Source organism: Apteryx rowi, unplaced genomic scaffold, assembly GCF_003343035.1.
Source record: "Apteryx rowi isolate R43461 unplaced genomic scaffold, aptRow1 scaffold_93, whole genome shotgun sequence".
NCBI classification, from domain to species: Eukaryota; Metazoa; Chordata; class Aves; order Apterygiformes; family Apterygidae; genus Apteryx; species Apteryx rowi.
The window spans coordinates 468,802-485,905 of NW_020451238.1; the positions used below are offsets into that span (position 1 = coordinate 468,802).

At 46.1% G+C, this 17,104-nt stretch overlaps 1 protein-coding gene across 6 annotated transcripts in view; it reads right to left on the minus strand.

Moving 5' to 3' along the window:
- Positions 1-17,098, minus strand: part of HIC2 (HIC ZBTB transcriptional repressor 2) — a 74,694-nt gene extending 57,596 nt beyond the window's left edge. For 5 of the 6 annotated variants that reach the window (XM_026091852.1, XM_026091850.1, XM_026091855.1 and 2 more), the window contains exon 1: positions 16,705-17,098. The gene's annotated coding sequence lies outside the window, so the exon portion shown is untranslated. Of the gene's footprint in view, positions 1-5,438; positions 5,614-16,704 lie in introns of those variants that run through there. The other variant, XM_026091851.1, reaches the window with a different exon arrangement.
- Between the last annotated feature and the right edge of the window lie 6 nt (positions 17,099-17,104).

The following is a 17,104-nucleotide window of genomic DNA, read 5'->3' on the forward strand; positions in this document are numbered from 1 at the left end:
ATGTCAGTCCTTGAGGCAAGAAAAGTTAATTTAGTTTGAAGAATGAGGATGCAAAAATGAGCACTATGATAACAGCAGTCTGTTCTGGTAGCAAAGACACTAAACTAGAACTCGAGGAACTTAGGTTCTCCTCCAGTTCTCCCCATCTGTCACACCACCTTGGCTTAATAATGCATCTCTTTGTTTCTCTGCTTCCTTTCTCACCTTCTGTCTGTCCTGTCCGTTTAGACTGTGACATCTTCAGAGAAGACATTGTGTTCTTACAGCACTTAATGAAAGCTTTAGGGCTTTGCAGTCCCTAAAGTAAAAAATGCTTTATATGAAAGTCTTTACTGTAGACCACTGCAGGTAGTACCAACTACGAAATCTTGTACTCTCATATAAATGCTTTTCCTGATGCCTTGAGAATCATGATGCCAGAATCTGTCTATATGAAAAGGAAGAACCTGGGATTTTGCAGTACAGATCCTTAATGTCCAGCCAATCCCACAAGGACATGCCAAGGCCATATCATCACACCCATAATGAAGCACCTCTAGGGAGCAGGCACAGTTAAAATCTTTCCACCCCAGTGGTGGTGAAAGACAAGATACCCTTCTCTTTAAACTTAACCCTCTCCCTTCCAAAGAATGCCTGGAATTTCTACTATTTCCCAACAGAGACTAGAAAGCAAAGGCTTGGCATGGGGCAAGACAGATAAGAGCAGTTGCCTTCTCTGTAGGTTTTGTTAACTCCCCATAATTGCTTAGGGCATATGATGGTGAGAGAGAGACACATACACATCTGTCAGAGACAGACTACAAATTGCTAGTATAATGTCCAAGCAAACAAAATCTAGTTTACAGTGTGGCTGTGGTATATAAAACACCTCTGTAAAACTACAGTATAATCCAACTGCTGCAGGTTTAATTTACAAAGTAATGATACGGTTTCCCTCTCAAAGAATGCCATTTAGGATCACTAAGATGCTGAATAAAGTCTTAGCTGTCTTCTGGGACACATGGTTAAGGCTGATTGTTGTTGGAAGTCTCTCTAAGCAAGCCACACTTAAATAGTATGCTTTGCAAAAGGGCCTATATTGTCTTGCATATGAATTCAAGTCCCTTCACCAGTTAAAAATCTGGGTCAGGGCAATTTGCTTACATTTGGAGTCCTTTTCCAAAATTAATGGCATGTGGGATTTAGAGTTGCAGATACAAGACAACCGGATAAACTGCTATTATCTGCTCTGCATCATGCACGTAGCATCTAGTTTTCCTGCTAAGCTTTGTTCACATGTACAACCCACTTCTACAGCAGTTGCAGATTCAGCATAGTAAAGATATTATTCTTGGCTGTCCTGTTGAACTCACAGTATAAGTTAAATGCACAGCAGGGGGCCCTGCTGGATTCTCAACAGTTTTTAGATGGCTACAGATGATAGCTGCCAAGGGTGGAAGTTCTGATAGGCAGTCATGAAGTTGAGAGCTTTTCTATTCAAATGGGGTCTCGGCTAGTGCTGACTATCTCTGTCACTTCTCTGGTGATAACTAGATTACCAAAATGTACTTTGCTTAGGGCTACATCAGACCACCACTTTGAAGCTCCAGTTAGTACCGCATACAGTTGCCAAATTGCTTAGCTAAATTTCACACAGAGATCATACAGTACAACTGTGATTGCTGATGTCCTGTTTCTCACTGCCTTTTAAGGAGGTACTTCTGGGTTACTAATACCTTGTGTGATTTGGGTGCTGGCTATTTCAGAGATTTATTTCATTGTATCCTGACTGGCAGTTGTTAGCAGGGTGCTAAGCCCACAGCACACATTTTTAAGACTCTGGAAACCTGGGTGGCATGATATCTACTCAGGAGTATCACCCAGAGCTAGAAGTCTGCCCAAATTTATTTTGGTGTTTCTTAAAAGGAGAAGGAGAAGGGGGGGGGGGGCCAAAAACATAACAGCAAAATTGTGTCAAGATAAACTTACTCAAAGAGCTGAACTGCAAAGTGCAAAACAAAAACAGAAAATGATGCTGTTTTGACTTCCTCATAGTATTCCTCTAGGTGCAGAATAAATATTTTGTTTTGCAAGCCACTTTGGAGCGACAATCAGTGAAAGACATTAAGTACAATAAAAATACTGGTTTTAGGATAAAAATGCAGTTCCTACCTATGGGCTTGTAAAGGAAAATTCTGCAGAGTTCTATACTTCTCTTAGGTAAATTCTGAATTTTCATCCCCCTGTTCACAAGCCAGGCAGAATAAAAATATCCACCTACACTAAACCAAAGGGAGCCACTCTTAACCCAGACACAACCACAACAGACATTCCCAACAGTCCTTGGCTTAATAGAACACTGCTTTGTGGTTATACCCACCACTAGGATTTCATCTTGCAAGTTCTAGCACGTTTAATTTATTCCAGCTCATGCATCAAATATAATATTAAAAGTTAAGATGGTGTTTGAGATTGAGATTTTCTTTGCAGGGTGAATAGAAAGAACGCAGTCGGGACTGCGGGTGCCTGAGTATATTAATACAGAAACACAAACTTGTAGCCATCACTCAAGCAAAACAGTTGCTCTTTAAGAGGGGAAAAAGTTGTAAAAAGAATCAATTCCATTAAATACCTCTATAAATCAATTCCACCAAAAATCAATGGGAAACTACATCCACAAGGTGCCAGGTAACTCCCACACATGAGGTGCAACTGTCCGTGACCATGGCCGTGCAGCAGCCCTGCCTGCCTGGGATTTGGATAGTGGGGGGCTGGAGCAAGAACCGCTGGATTCCCCACACTCCCTCCTGCAGTGCTCTCTGCCCCACGTGAGACAAGTCGCATGCTGAGGGCTGCTGGGAAAGTAACATCACTCCCTTCCAAGGCCTGTGTGTCTATCTACGTGATGGAGCCAAAGATGGGAGCAGACACACGGTAACACCTCACACAGGCCATGCAGACCCTTGCCTCCAGACACGCACGTGGGCAGTCCCTCTCAAGAGGCAGCAGAGGAAAATCTGTGCTACTCATTAGAGCCAGGTATCCCCCCTGCCCTGGTCTGAAATGAAGCAGGACTGCAATTTTCCAACAGGATTTGCACCACATCAAATGGCCTTCTCCTCTCGAGGGTGAGCTGGCTTACACACAGACAGAGGAAAGGTGGTGGAGCATCAGCCCCCCTCTTGAATGTGGGGCCCAAGAGCTACTAGCATGTCATAAGTCACATACTGGTTAAACAAATTACTTCTTATTTAAGCACAAGTTCATGAGTCCCATATTGTGTCAGTCTCGACTGCTCAGTGTCTCCCCAGGGACTGTGCCAGGCCACTGTACTCTCACTTTCCAACTGCAGCTTGGTTGCATTTTCACATTTAGAGGCTGTGGATGCCCCTTCAATGACTGGAGAAACTCTTGGGGCTTTCATTTTGTGCTGGCAGCTCTCAGATGACTCTAGAAACCTTTCGTTCTGTGTGGCAGACCAGAGAGGGCACAGAAGATTCTGGCCTTGTTAAAACCTGCAGAAAAATTTGTGTCCTGTGTATTCCCCTTCATGTGCACATTCCACATGTGCTGTCATGTTTCTGGGCCTATTGTAGACAACGCTATTTAAGAAATTCAGACGTGGCATTTTTGCAACTCAAAAACTTGATGAATTTGCTTCTGACATTTAGCCCAAAGTACCAAACCCCTTTTTTCCCTGTTTTAACTGAACACCAGGCATAACTGAGTGCAGTTATTCCAAACAGGGAGGCTCATGTCTGATATTATTTATATATATTCAAATTAGAGAGTGAGGGAGGGAGTGTGTGTAATAAATAATGATTGTTGTAACATGAAGGCTCAAGACTGTCCATATGGGACAGGGAATGTTGGCAAGGGAATGGGACCATCTACTGCTTCTCCCTAGGGCTCTGTGACCCAGCTGCAGGAGGGACTACTCTGATCTGCAAATTGTATCTCAGCTGTTGGGCTTGTTCTTGGCAATGAGCACCTTCAATGTGCAGATTTAAGGGCATTCAATATCCCCCCCCCATCAGTCACAAGTTCCCATTACAGACAAGGGCATGCAGTCCTGGGAAGCAGGACTTTGACATAGGCTGGAGGTTTGAGGTCAAAAACAAGTGGGAATTGTACAACCAGAGGCTTCAATCTAACCACTGGTATGTAGCAAGACAAAGGGGCAACACATCTAAGTTCCCCTCTTTTAAAAAGTTCCTTAGAACTTTATCATATGACTCTTCTGCTCCAGAAAGACATCTTCAGTAGAACAGCCAGAAGAAGATTTTCCTGCAAGTCATTGTAGATGTTCCTCACTTCCCCTGTCTCTGAAAGCATCTGCATTGATGCTCTCTTATTTGCTGGGATATCAGTTTGATACACATCAGCAAAAAAAAGATTTCTGTCAAATGGCCTTCAAACGTTATAGCAGCAACAATACGTACGGAGAAGTTCAAAACAGTGATCTCATTCTAAAGACAGTCTTCATGCACAAACAGATGCTACACCAATACTTGCATGAATGTAACCCTGGACTATTTTAGTGACTCTCATAAGTTCTGGAGTAACTTACAGTGAAGAAATGGCCATTATGAAGGACAGCCAAAAATACAGCGTAAAGTTTGTATGGAGACAGAGAAAACAGATAGGAATGGGCACAGCCAGGAGAATGAAGAGATTACAGTGATATGGCAAATATGTAGAAATGGTTGGGAAAAGCAAGTATGTGCACAACTGAGGACTCTGGAGGAAGTAAAAAATCCAACAAGGTCGACAACCAACGCAGAAACGGAAATAAACAGACACCATGGACTAAGGGTTGAAGTCAACACAGGGATCTAAATTATCAACTTGCGTTTAAGGACTATCATGGTTAAAATCATACACCAAATTGCATAATAGACAAGTGAGGTGAATTGAAAGAAGATTAGTCTGGAGAACTAGACTCAGAGAGGATTGTAAGGAATCTTGTTATTGAAACACTGCTCCTAACTCTTCTATACTCCAGGAAAAAACCTTAAATCCCATTTCCTGCCACTATAGGGCTAAAAAGTTAACACCATATTTCATAGCAGTTAACATGAAACAGGATTGCTGTTCTGACTTGTCCTCAAAGAGCAAATACATTCTAAAAACTAGATTGGGAAGGAGGGAGATTTCTTTCTGCTAAAACCTAGGATAAGAAGCAGGAGGGAGAAAGAATATTTCTGTCTAAGACTTCTGGGAATGAACAGAACTGTAGGAGCCTGGTGCCCTCAAGAGAATTGATGTCCACTCACAGTCCACTTTTTTTATTCAGTCATTGACTGTAGAAGTGTTTTTTGTATCCCTTAAAGATTAGGTTTTTAAAATAAGCCAGAAAGGTCTTATGAAGGAGATCCAATGACCCATCGGAAGGATTAACTTTTTTAATGCCAGCCAACAAATTGCTTTCTAAGAAGATGAAGTATTCAAACCCTTACCCGCACCGACATCTCACACAGAGCCGCCTCTGACACAGAAGCATCCGAGTCCATCTGGGACTCCACTTTGTCAAACCCTTTTACGCGGAGGGCACCTGGGCAACGAGCACGCGACACACATCCAGCGAGACTCGTAGTGTCATGCCTGCTTTCTCCGGAGCCTCTGAACTGTGACCTCAAAGCAAATGAATTTGAGAAGAAAATACATTAATCAGGCACTCGCTCAGCCAGGCTCAGGGTTTTTAAACCAGGGATCTGCAGCAGCCCTATCACCTCCCACCTCTTCCCTGATGCAATTAGTCAGCATCTGCCCCGCAGCCGCCCCACCTCGTGAGGCGAGAGCAGCAGCTGCCGCTCCCTCGCCGTGCCGAGCGCTGCCCCGCTGCCTCCGAGGCCGAGCACGGATCGGCTTCCTGAAGCCCACCTGGCGGAGGCTGCCTTCCCCCCGCCGCGGCCAGAGGAGCCGTGAGCTGCTGCCCCGGGAGCCTCCGCGAGCCCTTGCCCCAGCCGGCCGGCCGCACCTCTCCCCACCCGGCCAGCCGAGGCCCTGCCAGCTCCACACACCTGCTGGAGGCTTCCCACAGCTCGAGGGAATCCCCAGAAGGGGATTTGCAGGTGCTCCACTCCCTTTAAAGAGTTCAGGCAACCAATCAGCCTGGGAAATTGGCCCCCTAGTACTGGGTGCAGCCCTCTGACCTTTTCTGAAATGTTCTCAGCCCACCACGTTGAACGTTACAGCCAAGCGCTTTGGAAGAAGCACACGCTTTTTAAATCCAGCTGATTTTTTGCTCAGGAAACTTACAGAAGATCACTAGTGTATGCACGGGAGTTTTGCAATGCTAGGCTACAGGTGACTACAAGTATCAGCAAATAAACTGGCATACAAGAAGTCAGGGTCAGAAGCAGGCTTTTACTTAAAGCTCTCCGCACCAGGCACTTGAAAAATAAATAGCCCCCCCAAGCAGTTCTGTTTTACCCAGCAGCTCTAAGGCTCAGCCCCACTCCTCAGGCTGGATTGTGCAAGCGCTTGCTCCAGCAGTCACGCTGAGTTCAAGCAAAGTGTCTGAGTAAGCATTTGCAGAATCTGACCCCCCCGGTCAGTTATCTATATTGCACCTATTTGTGCCTTGCATTGCAAACTCCTTAGCCAGGGACAGGGTCTGGAAGTATATTGTCAGCTGCAATGTGCTTTATCTCCATTTATGGCATTAAATCTAATTTTTGGTGCCAAGTGCAGCATTACCCTTACAATGACATCTATTACAGACAGTTTCCCCTGAATACTCTGATCTGACCAACAACCAGTTTGCACTGTTCATTTTTTTATTTTACTGCAAAACCACCATGTTCATATTACCCCTCCACTTCCTTAATTTCAAGCATTTTGTTCAAAAAACAATAATACAGGCACTGAATTATGGAAATCCCTGGCATTTTAATGACTTCACTTCAGATGCTGACATCCTTTCTTCCCTGAACATTCAAAAGAAAACTGGGAACTGAAAGCAAAATCAACACAGCAAACGTGACCAATTAGTCCCCAATAAAGTATCAGTTTAGCAGAGGCAGACTTGTTTCCCCGGTGCTGGCAGCGGCACTCCCAATGGGCACCCAGCCCCGGCCCCCGCTCCGAAGGCACAGTGGGGGGACCACAGCATGGCACAGCAGGCAGCAGTTCTTATGGAAAAAAAATCTGCAACTTCCCCTGAAATGCGGCGTCCTGCATGCCACAAAGGACAGCTGCTACCTTCTCACTTACAAAAACGTGACCCCAGCCAGTCAATCTGCAGCCCTAACGCTGTCAGACACCCTCCCACTCACCACTTTTGATGGTCAAAGCCATTGTAATGAAGCAGCTTCCCCTCCACCTCAAAGGGGGGGTGCTTTGCTTTTGCTCCAAGAAGGTTTAGGGTAGGCTTTTTTGCTTTTTGCTTTTTTTGGTGGGGCTGCAGCTCAAGCCATTTCAGACAGGCACAGAGGTAGCACGAGTCTGTGCTTAGCCATGGAGGAAGTGAACACAAATAGGCAAATATTCTGAATAATATCAGAGCAGACACACATGGAAACTTGCTTGAACTCACCTGGACTCCTCTTCCTTCTTTCTTGTCCAACCAGTTCATGGGTGGGGAACATCCCAAGCCTTTGGCATATGGTATTAGATGGTCTGGCTATTAGAGAGCTACTGATAAGTCTCTGAAACTGCACAGCTGGTGTGTAGCCCAGGTGCCATTTCATGTGAACCTCTCAAAATATGGAAGGGAAAGGGAGACTTGGTTTGTTTGTTTGTTTATTACAAGTGAAAGAGAGAAATTGAGGTGCTTAACCAGTCATCTGCATCTACTGGGAGTGGAAGCTGGTTTGTCGGGCTGTGGCCATGACTTCTGTTCTAGCAGGGAAGAACCATTGTGTAGCCTGCAGAAAGTCATGAAAACATCTGGAAAAAGTTGGACCTAGCAAGGTTGAGGTGAAGATGCCAGAGAGAACTGGAAGCCACCATTTACTACTTATAAAAGCATTTTGAGATCCTTGGGTGGAAAGGATCCCTTTTCTAGAAAGGCCAATATTCCAGTTCCATACTCCAATGATGACTGTTCCAGTGGGACTCTTAAAATGTATTTTCCTTCCATGACTGTCCTGTGTTGTTAGTTACACCTCCACACAGCTTTTAAATAACAGATTGATTTCCACTACTACAGCACTATTAAGCATAATATTTTTCTCTGCATTTGGTTCCTTTTACAGGACACTGAATTATTAGTACAGCATTCAGCTTGAAATCCTCTTGCAGCATTAATAGGATGAAATATTAGACAAAGAGTGGCTACTACTGTCATTAACCATTCATAAACTACTAATGGAAATTCAGCCCATCTTCAAAATACCATGCCCTTACACAGATGGAGATATAGAGGTACAGGCAGATTAAATGATTTTTCCAAAATCCAACAACATATCAGTGGCAAACAAAGTCTTATACTCGATTCTGTTTTAGCCACCAAAATAGGGATCGTCAGACTGAAGATACTGGCTTACGGCACTCTCGCCCTCCTTTGGGTCACTTTTCCTTCACTCAGCAGCTGAGTAACATCACTACTGCAATTACACCCATCACTTAAAAGTAACGGCCAGAAACTGGGAGACCCAGCACCCCTGGCACAAGCCAGCTGCCTGCAACCCCAGACAGAGGTCCATGCGTGGGGAAGCACTCGAGACGTTCCCTTTGCGGAGGCCTCACCCTTCGCACCGGACCAGCAGTCTCGCACACCTCTGCACCTTGGATGGATGTGCACAACCACATACATTAAACTACTCTTTTTGGAGTTCACTTAAGAATGCTGCCAGCTTGTAAACAGCAGAGTCAGTTTTGCTGCCAATACAATTTTTACCTAGAGCAAACGGAAGTGTTTTTCCAAGAATTTCCAAGATTGTTGCGTCATGCTGTATGCTGGCACTGTACCATGCAACCCAAGGAAGAAAGAGGAAAAAAAGGCAAGCAGCTACTCTGCACATCTTGACAGGGGGCAGACCCATCATTACTTTCAAATTATTTAGAGGCACCTCCCAGGAGGAGACTGGCGGTGCAAAACAGACCTTCCAAAAAAACCCAGCGTTGACTGCAGGGGAATATAGTCTCATTAATGTTTTCATTGTTGTGGCAAGGGTGAATAATTTTTATAGCTGGCATGTTTCAATTTTCATTACAGTTTTGAAAACCTTGTTTGATAAAGTACAGTAGAAGCTAAGAGACATAACCTTTCTGAAGGACCGGAGAGCAATCTTCTCTATTCTCCCTTCCCCCGCCTCCCCCATCGCTTTGCATAATATTATACTGTTAGTCCTTTGGCAACTTTGCCATTTTGAAGTTTTATTAGAATTATATGTATGATGGCAGCATTTACAGGCCCCTGCTAAGGTCAGGGTCCCATTATGCAAACATTTAAATATGATGAGCATTTATAAGATAAATATATAAGACAAACCAAGGACATTGTACTCTCCATATCTTAAAGATGAAGAATACTTAAGACAAGTTGTTTAACTCCCTTTGTGACCATAGCATGGAAAATTTAGATCAGTGATAGAAACTGAACCCAGAGTTCCCAAGACCACAAACTCATCCAGAAGAATTAAATGCAGGCATACGTTCAACCACTACACCAACTCATAACAATAAGTACTTATAACCAAGTTTTTAGGGTAAAATATTTTTCAAGTCACAAGTTACATTACTTTTAAAACACTCTTAGCCAAACATCTATCTGCTGACCTCTTAAGAATTACAAGACAACTATCAGCCTCATGCCAAAATTCCTTTTATTTAGCATTTTGGTACTTCAGTCCTGGCTATGTACACTTCATAGATATGCATACACACTTATATTTTAGTGGATTCCCTCCATCTGCAATTTTGATAGATATTATTCCTGCTTAGAAGGACTGCCACATTTTTATTTAAAGACTGGGCATGATCCTGTCACTAATATCATATTATCAAAGAGCATTTGAACCACCTAGAATATGAACAAAGAGCCTTTTTCAAGGACTCAAGAAGTTTTGATGCAAAAAGTTCCACATGGGGCCATTCAGAATGCTTTATAAGGGTGAACAGAAACTAAGAACAACAAAGCAACCCCCCCTTCCAGGGGTAGGAGAAACAACATTAAATAAAACAACACTAGTTTAAGTCTCACTAGATACTGCCATAATTTCAAACTTTCTTTTTTAAGTAGTTCTCATTTTTAAAAAATATCAGTCTTCAGTTGTACAGGTTTGCTAGTGAAGTTTTCAGGAAAGTCAGATCCTAAAGTGAGAAAGCCACTACTTTATTGCTTCATCAGGTTCTGGGTGGTTAACTAACCTTTTGCACCAGGGACAGAGAGGATGTTTTCTTGCAGTTTTAGTTCAATAACTAGTTTTTTCAGACTGGAGAAACCAATTGAGATTTTGGGTTGGAAGGGAGGGCAGGAAAGCTTATTTCGCTCTTTTAGGCTCCAAATAAAAACTAGGTGCTAAAGACTAATGTCTGCTAGTGTAAACTCTTAAAAGAACGGCATAACTAGAACACAATCAATTCCCTTTCCACAAAGAACATTTCCTTTGCTTTGCATTTGAAACAGAGCGGAGGAAGAATCACACAATCAGTTATGTTGGAAGGGACCTTAGGATGTCAGCAGAAAGTATTTTGATAAGAACATATTTTCCAAATATTATTTTTATTTAACACTTTACAATACTCAGGTTTAGCATTTAATTGTATTTAATGCTATACAAGAAGATGCTTGATACTTTTCTCAGAAACAATAACAGTAAATTACTTTTTACTTGTGATTTGCATATTAAATCATAACTTGAATGTGCTAAACCCTGCCCTCCTGCTTAACCAAGAACAGTGGCAAATTTACTTTAAAGTTATTTTTAGTTGCACATCAACATGTTTTAATAGGTACAAATCAGTGAGATCCAGTCTTTCCACTGGAGAGTAACTACCACCTATGCAAACAAGCAAGCCTTAAAATAAGGTTTCTTGTTGACTGATTTCAATTCTCAGTTAAAATTGGCCATGCAAATTACTCTGTTCTATTCTTTATTGGACAAGAGAAAAGATTTCCAAACCGTCAAACTGGCTGGTGGCGTCTTGACAGCGGATGGAAATGCAGTAAGTGGAGTCCTACATGGCAAGGTCTTCATGTGACTCCCAGAAAACTGAATCTGCACACTGAATGGTTCCTTATATAAGGAAAACGAACACACGTTTCAGGGGAAGGAATCTGCTGTGGACCCCTGTCATCTGAAACAAGTCCATGAATGAACTGGACCAGCACGGCATGAGGAACGTAGGAGGGGTGTTAACCATATGAGGCTTCTTCCCCCACCAGTCCATCATGTATCTCTTTTAAAACCCATTGCAAAAGCCTGATTTCAAGACAATTTTATCTTGCATATTGTTTGGTTCAATGGGAGAAAGGGGGGGATAGGGCAAGCTGATGTATTATTGAAAGCTCCCCCCTCTTCCTTTACCCAAGAGACTGGCGGACAGCTAGTGCCTCAGGCCGGCGTACTGAGGTGAAATGCTTCCTCCCGCCCAGCCGGAGCCTGAGTGAGGACAACATTGGCAAGTTTCTCCATCCAGTACCTAAAGCTGGAAGAGCAGCAGTGAGTTGTACGTAGTTCCTACATAGATCTCCCAGAGCATCTTACAACAGAGGCGAGAAGTATATCCTATTTTCAGGCCATTTCTGTTAGGAAAGCAGGCACCTGACAACAGTACTGAGCAGCAGCTTCCTGCACTTCTATAAACTCTTCTCATCGTCAGCTGACGGCCAGGACCCTTCCTCTCCCAGCTCAGCTGCTAACTTCCAGCACTTTCTGGCGGGGAGCTGAACAATTTTGTCCTTCCTACATTAGCAAGAGAGCCAGCGCTGTAGAAAACCCATCGCTGACAACCATTTCCGACGTAGGCCAGTGGGCCACCCAGTGCCTGCCTCAGGTTTTCAGTGTAAAAGATCACTCTTTAGCCCCTTCAAATCTCGCAGTGCGCACAGAAGAAAATGTGATACAATACATACAAAATCCTGGATAAATGAGATTCCCCACCCCTTTCCATTAAGTAAAATCAGTAAGCAGAATCCTTGTTTAGGATGTGTGATTACAAGGATCACCCTCCGCCCTTCCCTGGGCAAACAAAACGGGCTCTAGGAAAGCACGAGAGCCGTCATTTCAATAATGCAAAACCCTGTTGCTTCCACTCCAGAACAGCTGACTTGAAGTGCACGCTAGGCTGTGCTTATTAACAAAATGAGAAATCTGATATATAGAAAGAAAACACTATGTGAGGATTAATCCTGGATTGCAGTTTGTGGCCAGCACTGGGCCCTCATCCAAACACAGATGAAAAAGAACAAAAATTTCTCCCACCTGTCACTTAGAGTAGGTACAACTACTGCAGTGTTGTAGTCTCTCTTACAGCTATTGTAGCAATCACTTTTATATCAGCTTAAAATTCAGGATTGACCTCACTGTTTCATTTCTTCCTTGTTTTGCGGGAGCCAGCACTGGAGGGTGAATTTTCTTTCCAGGAATTACAAACAAGAAGCGTGAGTAACCTACAAGTTTGGACAGCCAGCTTCTGAGACACGTACACTTCAGGGGGAGAAAGCCCAGCTCCAGACTGGCATCCTGTTGGAAGCTGGAGGTGCTAACTGAGCAAGAAAATGCAACTCTCAGGAATAATTTTTTACATCGTTTCTGCTGCTTTTGAGAAGAGTAAACATACTGTCACAGCTGACTGAAAAACAAACAAACAAACAAACCAATACGGTTCTATTGCCAGTGAGCTACAGGACAGCAGGCTGAAATCTCTGTTGCAGTGCGTTGCCCTCGCTCCTGATACTACAGCAAGATAAAAACTAATTTAAGCAGCCTTAGTGGTATAATCACTTGTATTCAATCCACACCAAACCACAGGAGAAGTCATATTTATTTTTTAAAAGATATTCTCCTGCTTATGGCTAGGTCGAGACTCTGTTGTTGTAAGCAATTCCACAGCTGAGCCCTGTTAATTTTCCTCCAAGCCCAGCAGGGTAGGCATGTCCACTGATGCTGAAATGGTCCCCCTTCCCGTCGAGCTTTGCCTGTCACGGTACAGCCAATATAACGGATGGGTCGCAAATGCGATGCTGTTTTATCCCACTCCAAGACCACATTTGCTGCTCTGCTGAAATGCCACTTTGTGGCAACATTCTTTCACTGATACTGTCAGAAACAGCAGTTTGTTCATACGATTTACCAGCCAGATTTAATTAGGGGACTGGAAGTTTGGTTTTCTTTAGAGGAAACAAGACAACCTAGTCATACCAATGTCTTCTACCTATCAAGCTATGGTGCGTTCATCAAACTGGATGAGAGTGTTAAACACTGTAATCAGCACAAACAGGAGCCCTGATATTAAGGCAAATGTGCCTCAGTTTTCAACCATTATCCTATTTCTCCACATCTATCATCAAAGAGGGTAGTTGGAGCTCAAAACCCAGCCACATACTGTTTTCTATACAAGGTCAAAGGAACGCACAGCATACAGTTTATGTTTGATGGATCTTAATTACTGTGAGCTGTAAAGATGCTAGAAAATAGGAACTCTCATTGCAAGATCCACTATTCAAAACTTGAAATTTCATACTGCAACCACCAATTTTGGGCAGCAATGGCTGTTTTATGGAGTTTCAATCCATTACACAGACACACAGATTAGTATTAGGTTGTGTTCTACTTGTTTTAAATGGCTAATCAAAATAAATTGAACATGTACCCTCCTGGAATAAGGCCTCTAACGTCCTCTTTCTCCCTCTCTGTCTCTCTCCCCCCACCCCTTGTCACACATTGGCTTCTGCCAAACAATTCAGCACTGACACTACAACATATCACGTGATACCAAGTGCTTCAAGCATCCTGCGATACTTATTACTATCTACACATCCATAAGTCATTCTGCCCAGCAACGTATGTGAATACTAACATGAGCTATTTCTTTATGCTTTAAAGATTTAGAGCTCTCCCCAGATCCTTGGGAGAAGCGTTTCCCCCAAACACCGAAAAATCGTCCCTTTTGAGATATGCATCTCATCTGCATTTCACATAGATTAGAAAGGATGACATAAGAAAAAACCTGCTATATCCTCACATTCTCCTATTTCTCATGCTTACACCCCTCCAGCCACACAAGTCTGCCATGATTAAGCAATGCATTTTAGACGCAAAGGAACAAGGCATTTATGTACGGTTTCCTTACCCACGTTAGAACGGAAAGTAACAAATGTAAGAGGTTGCTTATTCTTAATGCTGATCTCCTCCAGAGCTGAAGTGATATGTCAGTAGCAGGTGGCAAGTTTGAAGATCCCCCTCCCCTCTTTTTTTTAATAAATATAACAAAGGGCACACAGATTTGACCTAATGGGTCAACCATCAAAAGTTAAACTGATTTAAATAATTAGACCTAGAATGTCAGGCACCACTGCAAATAATTGCTCCTAATGCTTTTAGGATTAGATTGCTAATGAAAAGGCGCAAAAAGGAGGCCACTTGCAGTTGTGGAAATAAGTCAATTTTCTTTCCATATGTCATTTTCTCTATGTAGATTTGCTGTGAAATCCTAAGGAGACGTTTACAGTTTTCTCTCTAGAGCTGCTGTAGAATATACAATAGTTCTGAGTCGTAAAAAATAGCAATAAGTCATCTTGAAATACTAGTTGTTTATACACTGCATTTATCAAGCATAACAAACATCTGCTTATAGTTCAGACATTTTCCAATGAAAGTGACTATTGCATATTGTTTCTCCCTTTAATTTGTGGAAAAACATGAGCGCCATTCAAGTATAAACAGCATTCTGCAGTAAATTTAAACCACTTTTGGTCAAAAGACAGTTTATTAGCAAAATGTAATTTTGATGCTCTTCTAACTGGTTTCTGGCTCCTCTCTCAGATTCATTCTAACAACTAAGTAACATCCGGGGGGATTTTAGTAACCCTCTGCCGAAACACTCGCTTTCATATATAATTCATTAATTTGAGGGAGAGGCGTCCCCCCTCCCGCTCGCAGCTATTGAACGCGAAGTTAGGAGCCCTCCGCAGGCACAGGCAGCCTGAGCTTCGCAGGGCTGCGGATGTCGCCGCGCGAAGTTTGGAGTCACCAGCCCCCCGCGGCCGCGGCCGCCTCTGCGGAGCGCCCGGGGCAGCGCCGGGGCGGCCGCGGGGTCCCGCCGCAGCGCAGCTGGCGGCCGCTGATAAGGCGGCGGGGCCGGGAGCGCCCCGGCGCCGGCCCTCGCCCGTACAAAGGGGCCGCCGGGCGCTGCGGGCACCGGCGCCGCCGGGCGCGCCCGCGGGGCTCCCCCCGCTCTTTTTTTTTGCTTTAATGCAACCAAATGCCCCCAAAGCCTACCCCCCCCCCCGAGCTGGCACCGGGGGCGCAGACCCGGCCCGGCTCCGCGGCTCGCCGCCACCCCGTTCACACGGCACCGGGCGGCGCGGCGGAGCGAGCCGCTCGCCCGGCGCCCTGAATTACAGTGTTACGCGCCTCGGCAACAATATTGCCAGCCTGGCCGTACGGTTTTTTTGTTTTTAAGCGGCTACTAAGTGCCTGCGCGCACAGCCCTGCGCTGCGGCGGCGGGTCCGAGGGAAGCAGGCATTTCCTGCGGGGCACAAAGCCGGCGGGCAGCGTCCTGCGGGCCCGCGGCCGCGGGAGGCTGCGCGATCCTGCGCTCCGTCCATTGCATCCGAGCCGGTGCCGTAACAAAAGCCGGAGACCCGCAGCGCCGGCGAGGGGCGGCGGGGCCGGCGGGGCCGTCCCTCGGCGAGCCCGGGCGGCCGAGGGGGCGGCCGGCACGGGGGGAGCCGGGGCAAAAGTTCACCGCGGTGCCGGTGGGGCCGGGGTGCCCGGTGGGGCAGGGCTGGGGGATGCCGGCCTGCCTCGTCGCCTTCCAGCCCCGCGGAGGCACCGGGGAGGGGGAAGGAGGCACCGAAGTGCCGGGAGCCCCTTCCCTGCCCTCTCCTCCACAATACGGCCGGATCCCCCGCACAAACACGCCCCCCCGCCCCCCCCTCCCCGGCACCCCGCTCCGCTCCCTCCTCCGGGGGAAAAAAAAGAAAAAAGGGGGGGAAAATTACGGCTCACTTGCGGAGGGCGAGCGGGGATGGGGACGGGCTGCGGCGGGGCTGCCCGCCCGTCGGTGGCCCCACGCCGGCCGGCTCCGGCGGCAGCAGCTGCGGCCCCCGCCCCGATCCCCGCCGCCGCCGGGGAAGGGGCAGCGCGCACACACACACACACACACACACACAAATGGCACGGGAGGAGGGGGAAAGTTTCCAGCCGCTTCAGCCGAAGAGCCAACATTGCAACCCCCAGACAGGCAGGGTCGCGACTGCACCGTGTGCGTGCCCCGGCCCCGAAAGCAGCGGGGCAGCGCGCTCGGCGAGCGAGGGGAGGGAGCGCGGCACGGAGAGAAGGGGACAAGAGGGAAAAGAAAAAATATTCCTATATATATATATATATATTTTGAAATGGAACACCGCTGGTGCCGGGCATGGGGACTGCGAGGCAGGGACGAGGGGACACCCCTACCGCCCCTGGGGACTCTCCCCCGTGGACCCGTGCAGATGGGCAAATAAACAGGGTTGCAAATAAAGAGCGGGGAGCAGGGCTGGGCTGCGCGCAGAGCCCGGCAGCGCCCGGCCCGCGCCGCGCCGCGCCGCGCCCGCGCCCGCGCCGCCTTACCTTCTTATTGCATCTGGAGCAGCGGCTTTTCTTCCCCTTCCCCTCTCCTCCTCCTCCTCCTCTCCCTCTCCTGTCCTCTCGGTTTATACCAGCCTGTTCCTCATCTCACAGCCTTCCTCCCAGCGCCATCTTGCAAGCTTGTGACGTTGGGAGCCGCTCACCCCTGACCCACATTTGAATAGAAGCCAAAATGAAAAAAAAGGAGAGGAGAGAGCGAGAGAGAGCGGAGAGGAAGAGGGGGAAGAAGAAGAAGAAAGAGCGGAACAAGGAGAGGCAGGGGAGGCAGCGGCTAGGCAAGTGCCGTGCCAGGGGGGAACAGCATCGGCTCCCGCTCCCTTGCCAGCTAGTTTAGTAATCAGCGATTTCCTGCTTTTGCAATAAATGTTGCGGCAGGGCTGGG